Source organism: Eptatretus burgeri, chromosome 3 (assembly GCF_056783735.1).
Source record: "Eptatretus burgeri isolate ZD-2024b chromosome 3, Ebu_testis_v1, whole genome shotgun sequence".
NCBI classification, from domain to species: Eukaryota; Metazoa; Chordata; class Myxini; order Myxiniformes; family Myxinidae; genus Eptatretus; species Eptatretus burgeri.
This window is the reverse complement of record NC_140963.1, coordinates 6,198,826-6,211,954: the sequence shown is the minus strand read 5'-3', so window position 1 is coordinate 6,211,954 and position 13,129 is coordinate 6,198,826. Positions and strand designations below refer to the sequence as shown.

The window sequence follows — 13,129 nt, the reverse complement described above, 5'->3', positions numbered from 1 at the left end:
ACTTAAAACATGTAGAAATACAAAAAAAAATTTCTCGAACAATTTTTTTTGGAGGGGGTAACAATTTTGGGGGGGGTTAGAAATCACTAAAAACATGCAGAAATGCAAAAAAAAAGAAATCGAAATTTTGTTGAAAAAAGTTGCAAAAATTTTTTTTCTCTAACAATTTTTTGGGGGAGGGGGTTGGAAATCACTTTAAAACATGTAGAAATGCAAATTTTTTTTTTTTCTCGAACAATTTTTTTTCTCTAACAATTTTTTTTGGGGGGGTTGGAAATCACTTAAAACATGTAGAAATGCAAAAAAAAATTTTTTTCTCAAACAATTTTTTTTCTCCAACAAATTTTTTTTGGGGGGGGTTGTAAATCATTTAAAACATGTAGAAATGCAAAAAAAAAATTTTTCTCTAACAATTTTTTGGGGAGGGGTTGGAAATCACTTAAATCATGTGGAAATGCAAAAAAAAAAATTTCCATTTTGGGGGGAGGTAACAATTTTTTTGGGGGGGTGTTGGAAATCACTTAAAACATGGAGAAATACAAAAAAAAATTTCTCGAACAATTTTTTTTGGCGGGGTAACAATTTTGGGGGGGTTGGAAATCACTAAAAACATGTAGAAATGCAAAAAAAAATTCTCCAACATTTTTTGGGGAAGGGGGTTGGAAATCACTTAAAACATGAAGAAATGCAAAAAAAAGAAATCTAAATTTTGTTGAAAAAAAAGTTGCAAAATTTTTTTTTTCTCGAACAATTATTTTTTTGGGGGGGGGTGGGAATCACTTAAAACATGCAGAAATGCAAAAAAAAAAATTTCTCGAACAATTTTTTTTCTCTAACAATTTTTTTGGGGGGGGTAACAATTTTGGGGGAGTGGAAATCAATTAAAACATGTACAAATGCAAAAAAATTCCCCTTTTTTGGGGGGTAAAAAATTTTGGGGGGGTTGGAAATCACTTAAAACATGTAGAAATGCAAAAAAATAATTTTTTCCTCTAACAATTTTTTTGGGGAGGGGGTTGGAAATCACTTAAAACATGTAGAAATGCAAAAAAAAAAAATTGTTTTCTAGAACAATTTTTTTTCTCTAAATTTTTTTTTTGGGGGGTTGGAAATCACTTAAAACATGAAGAAATGCAAAAAAAGAAATCGAAATTTTGTTGAAAAAAAGTTGCAAAATTTTTTTCTCTCAATTATTTTTTTGGGGGGTGGGGGGGTTGGAAATCACTTAAAACATGTAGAAATGCAAAAAAAAATTTTCTCATTTTTTTTGGGGGGGGGGTGGAAATCACTTAAAACATTTGGAAATGCAAAAAAAAGAAATCAAAATTTTGTTGAAAAAAAAGTTGCAAAAATTTTTTTTCTCTAACAATTCTTTTTTTGGGGGGGTTGGAAATCACTAAAAACATGTAGAAATGCAAAAAAAAATTCTCCAACATTTTTTGGGGAAGGGGGTTGGAAATCACTTAAAACATGAAGAAATGCAAAAAAAAGAAATCTAAATTTTGTTGAAAAAAAAGTTGCAAATTTTTTTTTTTCTCGAACAATTATTTTTTGGGGGGGTGGGAATCACTTAAAACATGCAGAAATGCAAAAAAAAATTTCTCTAAAATTTTTTGGTGGGTCACAATTTTTTGGGCGGGAGTTGCAAATCACGAAAAACATGTAGAAATGCAAAAAAAAAATTTTTTTCTCAAACAATTTTTTTTCTCCAACAAATTTTTTTTTGGGGAGGGGGGGGTTGGAAATCACAAAAAACATGTAGAAATGCAAAAAAAAAAAAAAAATTTTCTCGAACAATTTTTTTTCTCCAACAATTTTTTTTGGGGGGGGTTGTAAATCATTTAACACATGTAGAAATGCAAAAATTTTTTCCCATTTTGGCGGGGGGTAACAATTTTTTTTGGGGGGGGGTTGGAAATCACTTAAAACATGTAGAAATGCAAAAAAGAAGAAAATTTCTCTAACAATTTTTGGGGGCGGGGGTAGGGGCTTGGAAATCACTTAAAACATGTAGAAATGCAAAAAAAGAATTTTTTTCTCGAACAATTTTTTGGGGGAGGGGGTTGGAAATCACTTTAAAACATGTAGAAATGCAAAAAAAAAAAAAAAATTTCTCAAACAATTTTTTTTCTCTAACAAATTTTTTTGGGGGGGTTGGAAATCACTTAAAACATGTAGATATGCAAAAAAAAGAAATCGAAATTTTGTTGAAAAAAAAGTTGCAAAAATTTTTTTCTCTAACAATTATTTTTTTTGGGTGGGGTTGGAAAACACTTAAAAAATGTAAATATGCAAAAAAAATAAATCGAAATTTTGTTGAAAAAAAAGTTGCAAAAATTTTTTTCTCTAACAATTATTTTTTTTGGGGGGGGGGTTGGAAATGACTTAAAACATGTAGAAATGCAAAAAAAAATTCTCCAACATTTTTTGGGGAAGGGGGTTGGAAATCACTTAAAACATGAAGAAATGCAAAAAAAAGAAATCTAAATTTTGTTGAAAAAAAAGTTGCAAAATTTTTTTTTCTCGAACAATTATTTTTTGGGGGGGTGGGAATCACTTAAAACATGCAGAAATGCAAAAAAAAAAATTTCTCGAACAATTTTTTTTCTCTAACAATTTTTTTTGGGGGGGGGTAACAATTTTGGGGGGGAGTGGAAATCAATTAAAACATGTACAAATGCAAAAAAAAAATTTCCCCTTTTTTGGGGGGGGGGTAAAAAAATTTTTGGGGGGGTTGGAAATCACTTAAAACATGTAGAAATGCAAAAAAAGAATTTTTTTCTCGAACAATTTTTTGGGGGAGGGGGTTGGAAATCACTTTAAAACATGTAGAAATGCAAAAAAAAAAAAAATTTTCTCGAACAATTTTTTTTCTCTAACAATTTTTTTGGGGGGGTTGGAAATCACTTAAAACATGTAAGTAGGGTAAGAATACTGATTCTGGCTCACTTTTCCCCATGTAAATGAATGAGGGATTTTCAGCGATTCATATTTTTTTCCCTAAAAATAAATCCCCTTTTTATCCCAAGGTATATTTATTTGTCTCCCCTTTTAACCTGGAGGTTGAACCTCATTGAATTGAACACCTGGGGGTTGAACAGCTCACTCATTGAACCTATAAAGATTTGTTCATTCTCAAATTCCTTCAATAGTTTAATTTTCTTTGCACAATAATCCCCATCTAAAATATTAACAAACAAAACATTTGAATCTTTATATTTTTTAAGATACCCCTTTTGTGCCATTACGAAATGATAAACTTCTCTTAATGCTCTTGTTTGACCACCTCCTGAGCCACAGGTTATTTTTTGTTAAGCCCCGCCCACTTTTCTTTAAGCTCCGCCCACTTTTGTTAAGCCCCGCCCACTTTCCACAAGGTATTCAATAAGCCCCGCCCACTTTTCTTTAAGCCCCGCCCACTTTTGCTAAGCCCCGCCCACTTTTGCTAAGCTCCGCCCACTTTTCATAAGGTATTTTTTCCTAAGCCACGCCCACTTTTCCTAAGCCCCGCCCACTTTTGCTAGGCTCCGCCCACTTTTCATAAGGTATTTTTTCTAAGCCACGCCCACTTTTGCTAAGCTCCACCCACTTTTCATAAGGTATTTTTTCTAAGCCACGCCCACTTTTCCTAAGCTCCGCCTACTTTTGCTAAGCCCCGCCCACTCTTACATCATTTCCAGTTCATCTCTGACTCACAAAGAAATCACTAGAAAATTACAGGATGTTATGGTTTTGAAAAATTTCCCAATGAAGGCTTGCCTAGGCTTGCCCAGGGAATTTCCAAAGGAAACCACACCCACCAGTCTTTCTCTATAAAAGCTTCAAACCCAGGCTCCATTTTAAACATTTGTTTTTGCTGGCAATGGTGTTTTGTGTGCTTGTCTCGAACTCTCTGTCTTCTATGGAACTAAACCTTCAAGTTGATGAACTGGATTCAAACCTCTTATCTATTGAGGTAAGATTTTTTATTTTCCTATTTTCAAACTTTGATTGAAGCATACTCATTTAATAATTAAATAACTTAATTAATACATTATTATTTTCTCTCACAGGAAATTGTGTCTGAAATACGAAATGAAAATACTGCTTTTGCTACAACTTGGGGGGAAATTGTTGGCTTGGTTGAAGACCTTGAGTGGGATGACTTTGGTGTTCCTTGGAACTCTCTGTCTTGTATGGAACTAAACCTTCAAGTTGATGAACTGGATTCAAACCTCTTATCTATTGAGGTAAGATTTTTTATTTTCCTATTTTCAAACTTTGATTGAAGCATACTCATTTAATAATTAAATAACTTAATTAATACATTATTATTTTCTCTCACAGGAAATTGTGTCTGAAATACGAAATGAAAATACTGCTTTTGCTACAACTTGGGGCGAAATTGTTGGCTTGGTTGAAGACCTTATGAGCGACCAAGACCCACAGAACGAGTTCGTCCTTGATGACCCAACCAAAGAGTTATACCTTGGAGACCAGCAAAATCCTGAAAAAGAGTTTTACAGCAATAGTACTCATTGTGAGTTATCAAGACAATACCCACTGAACAAGTTATACCTTGATGAGCCAGAATACAAGTTTTACCTTGGAGACTCACAAATTTTGAAAAAATCAAGAAATGAGTTCTGCCTTGATGGTTTAAATAACTACCTTGGAGACTCAGGAAAAGGGTTCTGCCAAGATGGTTCTAAATATGGGGCCTACCTTGGAGACTCACAAATTTTGAAAAAATCAGTAAATGAGTTCTGCCTTGATGGTTTAAATAACTACCTTGGAGACTCAGGAAAAGGGTTCTGCCAAGATGGTTCTAAATATGGGGTCTACCTTGGAGACTCACAAATTTTGAAAAAATCAGTAAATGAGTTCTGCCTTGATGGTTTAAATAACTACCTTGGAGACTCAGGAAAAGGGTTCTGCCAAGATGGTTCTAAATATGGGGTCTACCTTGGAGACTCACAAATTTTGAAAAAATCAGTAAATGAGTTATCCTTAAGAGACTTTGTAAGTTGGTTTTACTTTGAATACTTGAAATGTGGGTTCTGGATTGATAACTCACAATGTGATACATATCTTGGAAACTCAACGGGAATGTGGTTATACCTTGAAGACTTGGAAAGTTGGGTTTATGTTGGACACTTGAAACTTTTTTGGGGGCTTTTATTTATTTATTTATTTATTTATTATTATTATTATTTTATTTATTTATATTTTGGAGACTTTTGGAGTTGCTATCACTCTTTGGGATCTAAACCTATCGATGTAGTTCTTTGTCGGATGGTGCTTGATGGGAGCAAGATCAAGAAAGTTCTGGGAAGAAAGTGCAGGCTTACTCCCCCTTTTTACGTCATCAAACCTGAAAGCCTTAAAAGACAGAATTGGAAGAAGAAAAAAAAAAAACGTAAAAATATATATATATATATATAGGTGGAAATCTCATTTTGAAAAAGACATTGTGTTGGGCGAGGATTGAGTTGGGGTTGAGATTTTGAATGTGAGGGTTGGGGTTGAGATTTTGAATGTGAGGGTTGGGACACACACACATACACATCAACAAACAAAAGTTAAGCCTTGACTATTCAGTTGAGGATTCTGTGTTTGAGGTTCACAGATCTAAGAACGTCCCCCTTGACACACATTATATACTGTTATACACCTCGGACTTGGCCCTCGAGTGTCCACAACGGTGTATAGTAGGAGGGAGTGAAGCGCCAACCTATTGCTCCCATTGCACACACACACACACACACAAACAAAAGTTAAGCCTTGACTATTCAGTTGAGGATTCTGTGTTTGGGGTTCACAGATCTAAGAACGTCCCCCTTGACACACATTATATACTGTTATACACCTCGGACTTGGCCCTCGAGTGTCCACAACGGTGTATAGTAGGAGGGAGTGAAGCGCCAACCTATTGCTCCCATTGCACACACACACACACACACACACACACACACACACAAACAAAAGTTAAGCCTTGACTATTCAGTTGAGGATTCTGTGTTTGGGGTTCACAGATCTAAGAACGTCCCCCTTGACACACATTATATACTGTAATACACCTCGGACTTGTCCCTCTAGTGTCCACAAAGGTGTATTATCTGCTTAGTTTTGTCTTTTGTAATTCCTGTGAATAAAATGAACCTAAAATCTCTTCCCCTTCCAAATCATATATTTTATAAGTCCAAGGAACTGTATCTATTACATCAACAATTTTAAAAAGTTCTTTCGTCCATCGTTCAGTAAAACCCTTTTCAAAATGAGATTTCCACCTATATATTCTTACGATATCACCAACTTTGAACTTAGGTTTTCTGACATTAATCTCTTTTTCATATTTTAATTTTGTAAATGTTTCTGATGGCTTCATATTCGTTGACGTGTGAATCGTGTCATTATACTTATCCACAATATCCTGAATAAATGATAACCATTGTTGTGAACCGAGTTGTGTGAATTTTTTATATAGTCTCTCTTTTAAGGTACGATTAAAACGTTCAACAACAACTGCCTTCCCTTCATTAAAGGTACTGTATAATGTAATACTGTTATTTTTTAGAAAATTCATAAATGTCTTGTTATAAAACTCTCTACCCTCATCAGTCCACAATTTCTTAGGTTTTCTCTTACTTTTATTAAATATCTGTTGAAAAGCTAACATAAGAGTATTACCTGTTTTGTTTTTTAAAGGGACAACCCACGCATATCTACTCCTCAAATCAATAACGGTTAAAGCATACTTGTACCCCTTATCATTATTGAGTTCAATCAAATCAGCAGACCAGATATAATCAACTTCCTTGGAATAAACTTTCCTTCTCTGAAACTTTGTGAATATTGGTTTATGTAATTCATCAGCTAATTGCTCTTCAGTCTTAATGGCATCATTAGAGCCTATAAGTTTTTTGAATTTCCAAGTCCAAGTTTCAATTTAGCACTAATCATCTTCTTCACGATGAACCTATCAAGTTTTTCTCTCAAGGTTGGATTTTGTATCAGAGACAAATTATACAACATTTCTCTATCGGCTTCATGCTTTTCTTCCAACGTTGTGGTATTCCCATAATCAATATCGTGTCTCATGCACACTTCATCAACTCTATTGATTGGTTTACTCCAGGATTTAGGATTGTCTGCCTCATCTAATCTTTTATCCAAGTTTGTGCCTGGACCACAGAAAGAATACCCTGGAAGATGTAATTCCCTGGTATTCCAGTAGTTGTAAATTTACTTCCTGATAAAAACTTTTGTATATCTCCTCCGAGTTTGTGTTTGGAGATAAATTGATTTTTTTGAACCACACACCGAACATATACCTTTTTGTATAACCCTGTTATTTTTACTTTTAATATATGAAATATTTTTAGTATTAGTTTTCTTTTTACATTTGAGACAATAACTCATTTATTTATGAGAAAAATTCCTGCAGAGTGCAAAAACCTTTTTAGTTTCCAACATGCACATTTGAATCTTAATTTTTAAAACATAAAGAATCCTAAGAAATGCCTTCACTCTCTCCTCCATTTATTTAAGAAAAAACTTGAATTAAAATGAATAGCTTGACGATGCCAATAGTTTTGTCGAAAGTATTGCAAATAGACTTGTTAATTCTTTGTATTCCTCCTTGGTGGGTTGAGTTATTTTCTGTAATACCTCTATTCTTTTTTGAATCTCTCTGGTTTCCATACTATAATATTTATTTATTCTCTCTCTTTTCTCCCTCTCCACCCTCTCTCTCTTCTCTTATGCCTCCCTCTCACTCTTCTCTTTTTCCTCCTTCTCTTTCTTCTCTCTTTCCTCCTTCTCTCTCTTCTCCTTTTCCTCCTTCTCTTTCTTCTCCCTCTCTCTCTTCTCTCTTTCCTCCCTCTCTCTATTCTCTCTTTCCTCCTTCTCTCTCTCCTCCTTCTCCTTTTCCTCCTCTTCCCTCTCTTCTTCAACTCCTTCCTCATCCCTTACTATACTTGAATCGTTTACACCCCATAGAATATTATACATATATTCATCAGGATTTCTTGTTATTCCTGTATCCAAAATAATTTTTTACAACAGGAAACCAATAAAATTTCTTTTGAATTTCTAAAAGAGCCTTACCTTTTCTTAACCTTATAATTTTTTCATTATTTAACATTCTAATTAAATCTAAAGTTGTCGGTTTATCAACATCAGCATAATGCCAATCTTTTATTGAAAATACCTCATTCTTATGTTGTAGAACATATTTATTAAAATACCGAATACCCTTTTCTTGAAGGTATGCTTGGACACAGAAATGATAATTTTCTTGAAGCCTTCTTGCTGTCATTTATGTATTAGAAATATATGTTAGAATAATATTATGGCACGAAACACCTCCCCATCTTCCCATAGTTAAATCATTTTGTATTTCCTTACTTATTATATATAATCCTGTTTTTTCTGTTTTCATGAGATAAACAAGGGCAAAACCATTATTATATTTACCCTTATTAAATTCTTTTATTTGTTGTTTACTAATCGTGGCTCCACAAAACTCATTCTCGATACCAAGTGGATAATATTCTTCCTTACGAGACTGATTTAATTGTTCCAGGTCTTCAAGGTTAATTTTAAATGACCAATTATACCCTAAATCATTCATATCATACCCCCATTGTTCTATTCTCATACAAACGATACGCCCTTCTTTATAAAAATTTATTTTAATTCGAACTGTGAATTCTGTATGACCTGGAGATAATATCAACACTTCTGTATCTTTAGAATACACAGCCGTTTTATTTAAGTATATATATTGTGATAAATCGCTTAATCTCACCAAGTCATTCACGTCAGTCGGGCTTGGATAATTTTTTAATTTATAAGCATTTTTCATGTTAATATTTTTGTTTATATTATATTTATGTCGTTCAGCCTGTGCCTTTGTGTAATAATTTGATAAATCAATATCCAGTTCTTGAGATACACCAAAGATAGAACCATCTTTACCAACATAAGTCATTTATATTAGATTAAAAATAATATCATAAAATTTTTTATTTTTGTTGAGTTGAAATAACACATATAGACATAATTGACCACAACACTTGGAATTTAATTCTTGGACTTGAAATGTTTGATAAACACCATTCTGTAAGAATTTTATGACTTCAACAGGTGGTGGAAGACCAAAACTATCAAAATAATATTTGTCTTGACTATTAAAAATACAAACCCAATGAGAACCGTTCCCATCATTATCTTCTAAGTTCATAATAATATTCTTTGTATGTTTCGACACATTTGTTAATTCATCTCTCATACAAATAACCACATTATGAATTTTTAATTTCTTACAATATTTGGCAAGTTGTAAATTTGATGTTGTATTCTTTCCAAATTCTTTCAACCACTCATCAATGCTCATTTATTTATTAGAAAGATATAATCCATTACCTCTTTTCGTTAATTTTACACCTGCTTGTGCTATAGAAGAAAGCATATCTCCAACTAACAATCTCGCTTTATCAGGCAGACCTTCAAGTTTTTCAGCAAAATCTACAATTACACCACTTCCACTAATTTGTTTCTCCAACTCTTTGTTATGTCTTTCCAATTCTTTTTGAGCCTGGAGTTGAGCCTTCCTTTCGTTGGCAGTTTTGACCGCTGTTGAAATACCACCCGTCAATGCTCCAACCACACTTAAACCAGCAAATAAAGGAATTAGAAATGGGAGAAATCCTCCACTCGTCTCTCTTATTGAATATTTTTTCAACATTGGTTTTGTCATTTTAATTTTAAGTGAGCCAGTGTCATTCAAGATTTTAACCTGTTCTCTTGTGAGCAAAACATCAATTCTTACTGCTCCTTTTCTCTGAATTGTATTAACGTTAATCGTACAAGGCTTTTGATTTTGAACACAAGATGATAGTTTATGAAGATTGATTTGATTAACATATACCCCAGTTGGTACTTTGCCACTCATTTATTTAACAAAAAATTATGTGAGACTAATCATCACACCATTATCTGTATTAATCTGCAATTCTGTTTCTTCCAAAAGCAAACAATATGTATCAACTTCTTCACTCTCTCCTCTTTCAATGTATAGGGAAGTATCCACTCGATTAGACTTTATAGTTTCTTTTTGAGCGCTCAGGTCAAACGTATAGATTGTATACAAACTTTTAAATGCTGTCATATCCAAAATAGGTTCTTTATTTCCATTACTTTCACACACCTTTTGGTAAGACTTGTATGCTTCAGCAAAATCATTTTTTCCCAATTAATTTCCAATCTATCTCGTGGATAAAATGTTCCATCTAGAGAAACGCGAAGTTGTTTCACCTTAGCATTATCACTCAATGCATTATTCTTATCAGTCGCAGTATCACCATCTGGCTTTTTAAAAATCATCCACAGATATCGTGGCTTTCCTTCCAGAACACCCAAATTCCACGTGTAAGTAGTTTGATTGAGTTTAACGTGTTGACATCTTCTTTTGAGGTATGATACACTGAGTGGTTTCTTTGAGTTAAGTCTTCGATTCAACATCTCTTCTGTTTTAAGATTAGGAGTATATTCACTGATATACCAACTCATCTCCTCAATTACAAATTTATTCTGATCACCAAAAGCATTACCAACACCAAAAAGCAATCTATTTTCATTATCATTCCTTTGTAGTTGAAATCTAATTTTAAGACCATACAGAACTTTATCATAATCACAAAATCCAAATATACCTTTAAGAGGAACTGCCACAGTAAAACTATTTTCTGCTTTTGTATCATCATTATACATTCCTTTCCTTTGAATATATCCAGGGTCTGTGTTTGTTCCCGTTGACATATCAGGAATAAAACCTTCGACAGACCCCTTTCCCATTCTATCACTGAATGTATAGAGTGTAAATTTCATCATTTCAGATACAGCAGAGACATAATCAACCGCTTCAACTTCTTGTGTTCCAATATACAATCGCACACTATCAAACATTTTCCAGAAGAAATCATTTACAAGTGTAGCGTTTGTGTTATTCCCAGCCTTAGTGAATTTAAATTTACACAACAAGAAACTTTCGGAGAGATTCAAATAGGTTTGTTGATTATTTATTTCAAAACTTTTTGTACCATTTGTATTCCAGTCTGTTCCAGTTATTGCATTTACCTTGAAGTAATCTTCTTTTTTAGTGGAGTTTGAGATAATAATAGTATCATCCAAATCATAGATACTATCAATTGCTTCCATACTTGTATTTATTTAGGAAAAAGATGTTAAAACTTTTGAAACCCTGATCCAAGTATTTGAATTATTTTCTGTCGTTCTTGGGGGGACAACTGAGTTTTACCTTTCTTAATTTCTTTTATTGCTTGTAATTTATGAGATTCTTTCTGAGCATCTTTTATACTCTTTACAGCACCTGCTACATTTCCCACAGCAGAAGCAGTTGAACCAATTAGGTCTTTATGTTTAAGAATAGTTGAACCAATACCCATGAGAGTATCAATTATCCCATCTCCTCTAAATTGATGTCCAACACCCCTTTGTCTCTTAGGTTTATAGTATCCTCTACCAAGATACATACCTTCACCCTTGTAGTACGGGGAAAGGAACATCCCATCCCCTGTAATTATTTTATATTTTCCCAACTCGTGCTTCCTCACAATAACCATCGTATTTATTTATTGAAAAACTTCACGTAGGTGAATTCTGATGGATATAACTTCTCCATTAAAAGAAATCACACGATTATCTTGGTCGGTTATCCTAAAATTTACTCTGTGTATGGTTTTTCCTGACATAGGTAGATAAACCAAATTTTTAGGCTCCATATTGAATTTATAACCAATTGGGGTTGAGTATGCGCTGAATGAAAATATTGTATTTGTTTTTAATCCATCATTATAAGCACCATCAATCAAATCACAGTGAATTAACACCGAATTTATTCCTGAGGATATTTGAATGACATTATCACTGTAAAACGTCCCATTAGTTTCAATCTTTTTTGAGGAGAAACCTAATAACTCTCTAAATGAATTATCAATTGTGAAATCAACCTTGTAGTTATTTTTAACTTTAATCGTTGATTTTGAAGTATGTTTTTGAATGTTTATAACAATATTTTTTGGTTCATCACCCTGTTCTTTCATAAGACGAGCAATTTCGGAAGATATTTGAGAAATCTCGTATGCTCCGGGTGAGACTGTTATCGTTTTGTATCCACTTCCCGGATTATAACTAAACTTGTCATTTTTCTCGGTTATATTAAATAAGGTATTATAAGTCTCCATGGACAATAAAGATGCCTCATATTCTTTTGTTGTGTCAAGTTGTAGTGGGTATGGGAATGAAGATGTGTGGTCGCTTGTTGTGAAATTAAAACTCAGGATTGTGCTTCTCATCTTATTTAATATGAGATAAAATGTCTTTATATTGAGATTTATTAATTATTTTCATGTTCATCAACTGGTCTAAAATGGCTGATGCTTCATTAAAACAATTGTCATTTCCAGCCTTCTTACTGCCGAACAACAATAACAGTCTATTAACTAATTGCCATGGGTCATTTGGAAGAAAACTAATACCTGAACCAAGGATACTTAAAGCCTGAATAATGTGTTTCTCCTTCTCATTCTTCCTACTTTTACCAGAAAGAATAACCTTATAATTTAGAGTGTTCAGCAAATCAATATATACTCTATCATCATTATTTTCCATATCCAATGGTTTATCAATATACTTTGATTCATCCCTCACAGTTGAACCTTGCCTTCCATCTTTTGTGAGAAGAAACATTAATCTCGGAGTTAGTTTAACAGGGGGTTGAGCAGAACTTAAGAACCTTAATTCATCATTAAATATCAATACCTTTTCTTGAACAAGATGAAATATTGCTGGTTGTTCTGTTGGAATGAGTCCTGCTTTGGTTTTTGAATCTGCTGAATATTCATTGTTTTGAACAGCATTCACAATATAATCAGGGGGTTGATTAATCTCTTCCAGTTGTTGAAATAAACCTTCATCATGTTCTAATTCTCCAATATGCTCTAATTCTTCCTCCGTCATTTGACTGAAATCTTTTAACATATGAAGCTTTCTAGGAGTATATTCTACTGTGGGAACTGTGGAAACATCTTTCATTTTTTCTTGGGAAGTTTTTAAAAGTGGTTTA

General features: G+C 33.3%; 1 protein-coding gene and 1 long non-coding RNA gene across 8 annotated transcripts in view; one reads left to right on the top strand and one right to left on the bottom strand.

Moving 5' to 3' along the window:
- Positions 1–13,129, bottom strand: part of LOC147029336 (cell adhesion molecule-related/down-regulated by oncogenes-like) — a 94,045-nt gene that overhangs the window by 25,423 nt on the left and 55,493 nt on the right. The gene's annotated exons all lie outside the window — the stretch shown is intronic.
- LOC147029337 (uncharacterized) lies at positions 2,857–6,440 on the top strand. The gene is made up of 3 exons (XR_015055865.1): positions 2,857–3,955; positions 4,053–4,229; positions 4,327–6,440. It is a non-coding gene; the product is annotated as an uncharacterized LOC147029337 (long non-coding RNA).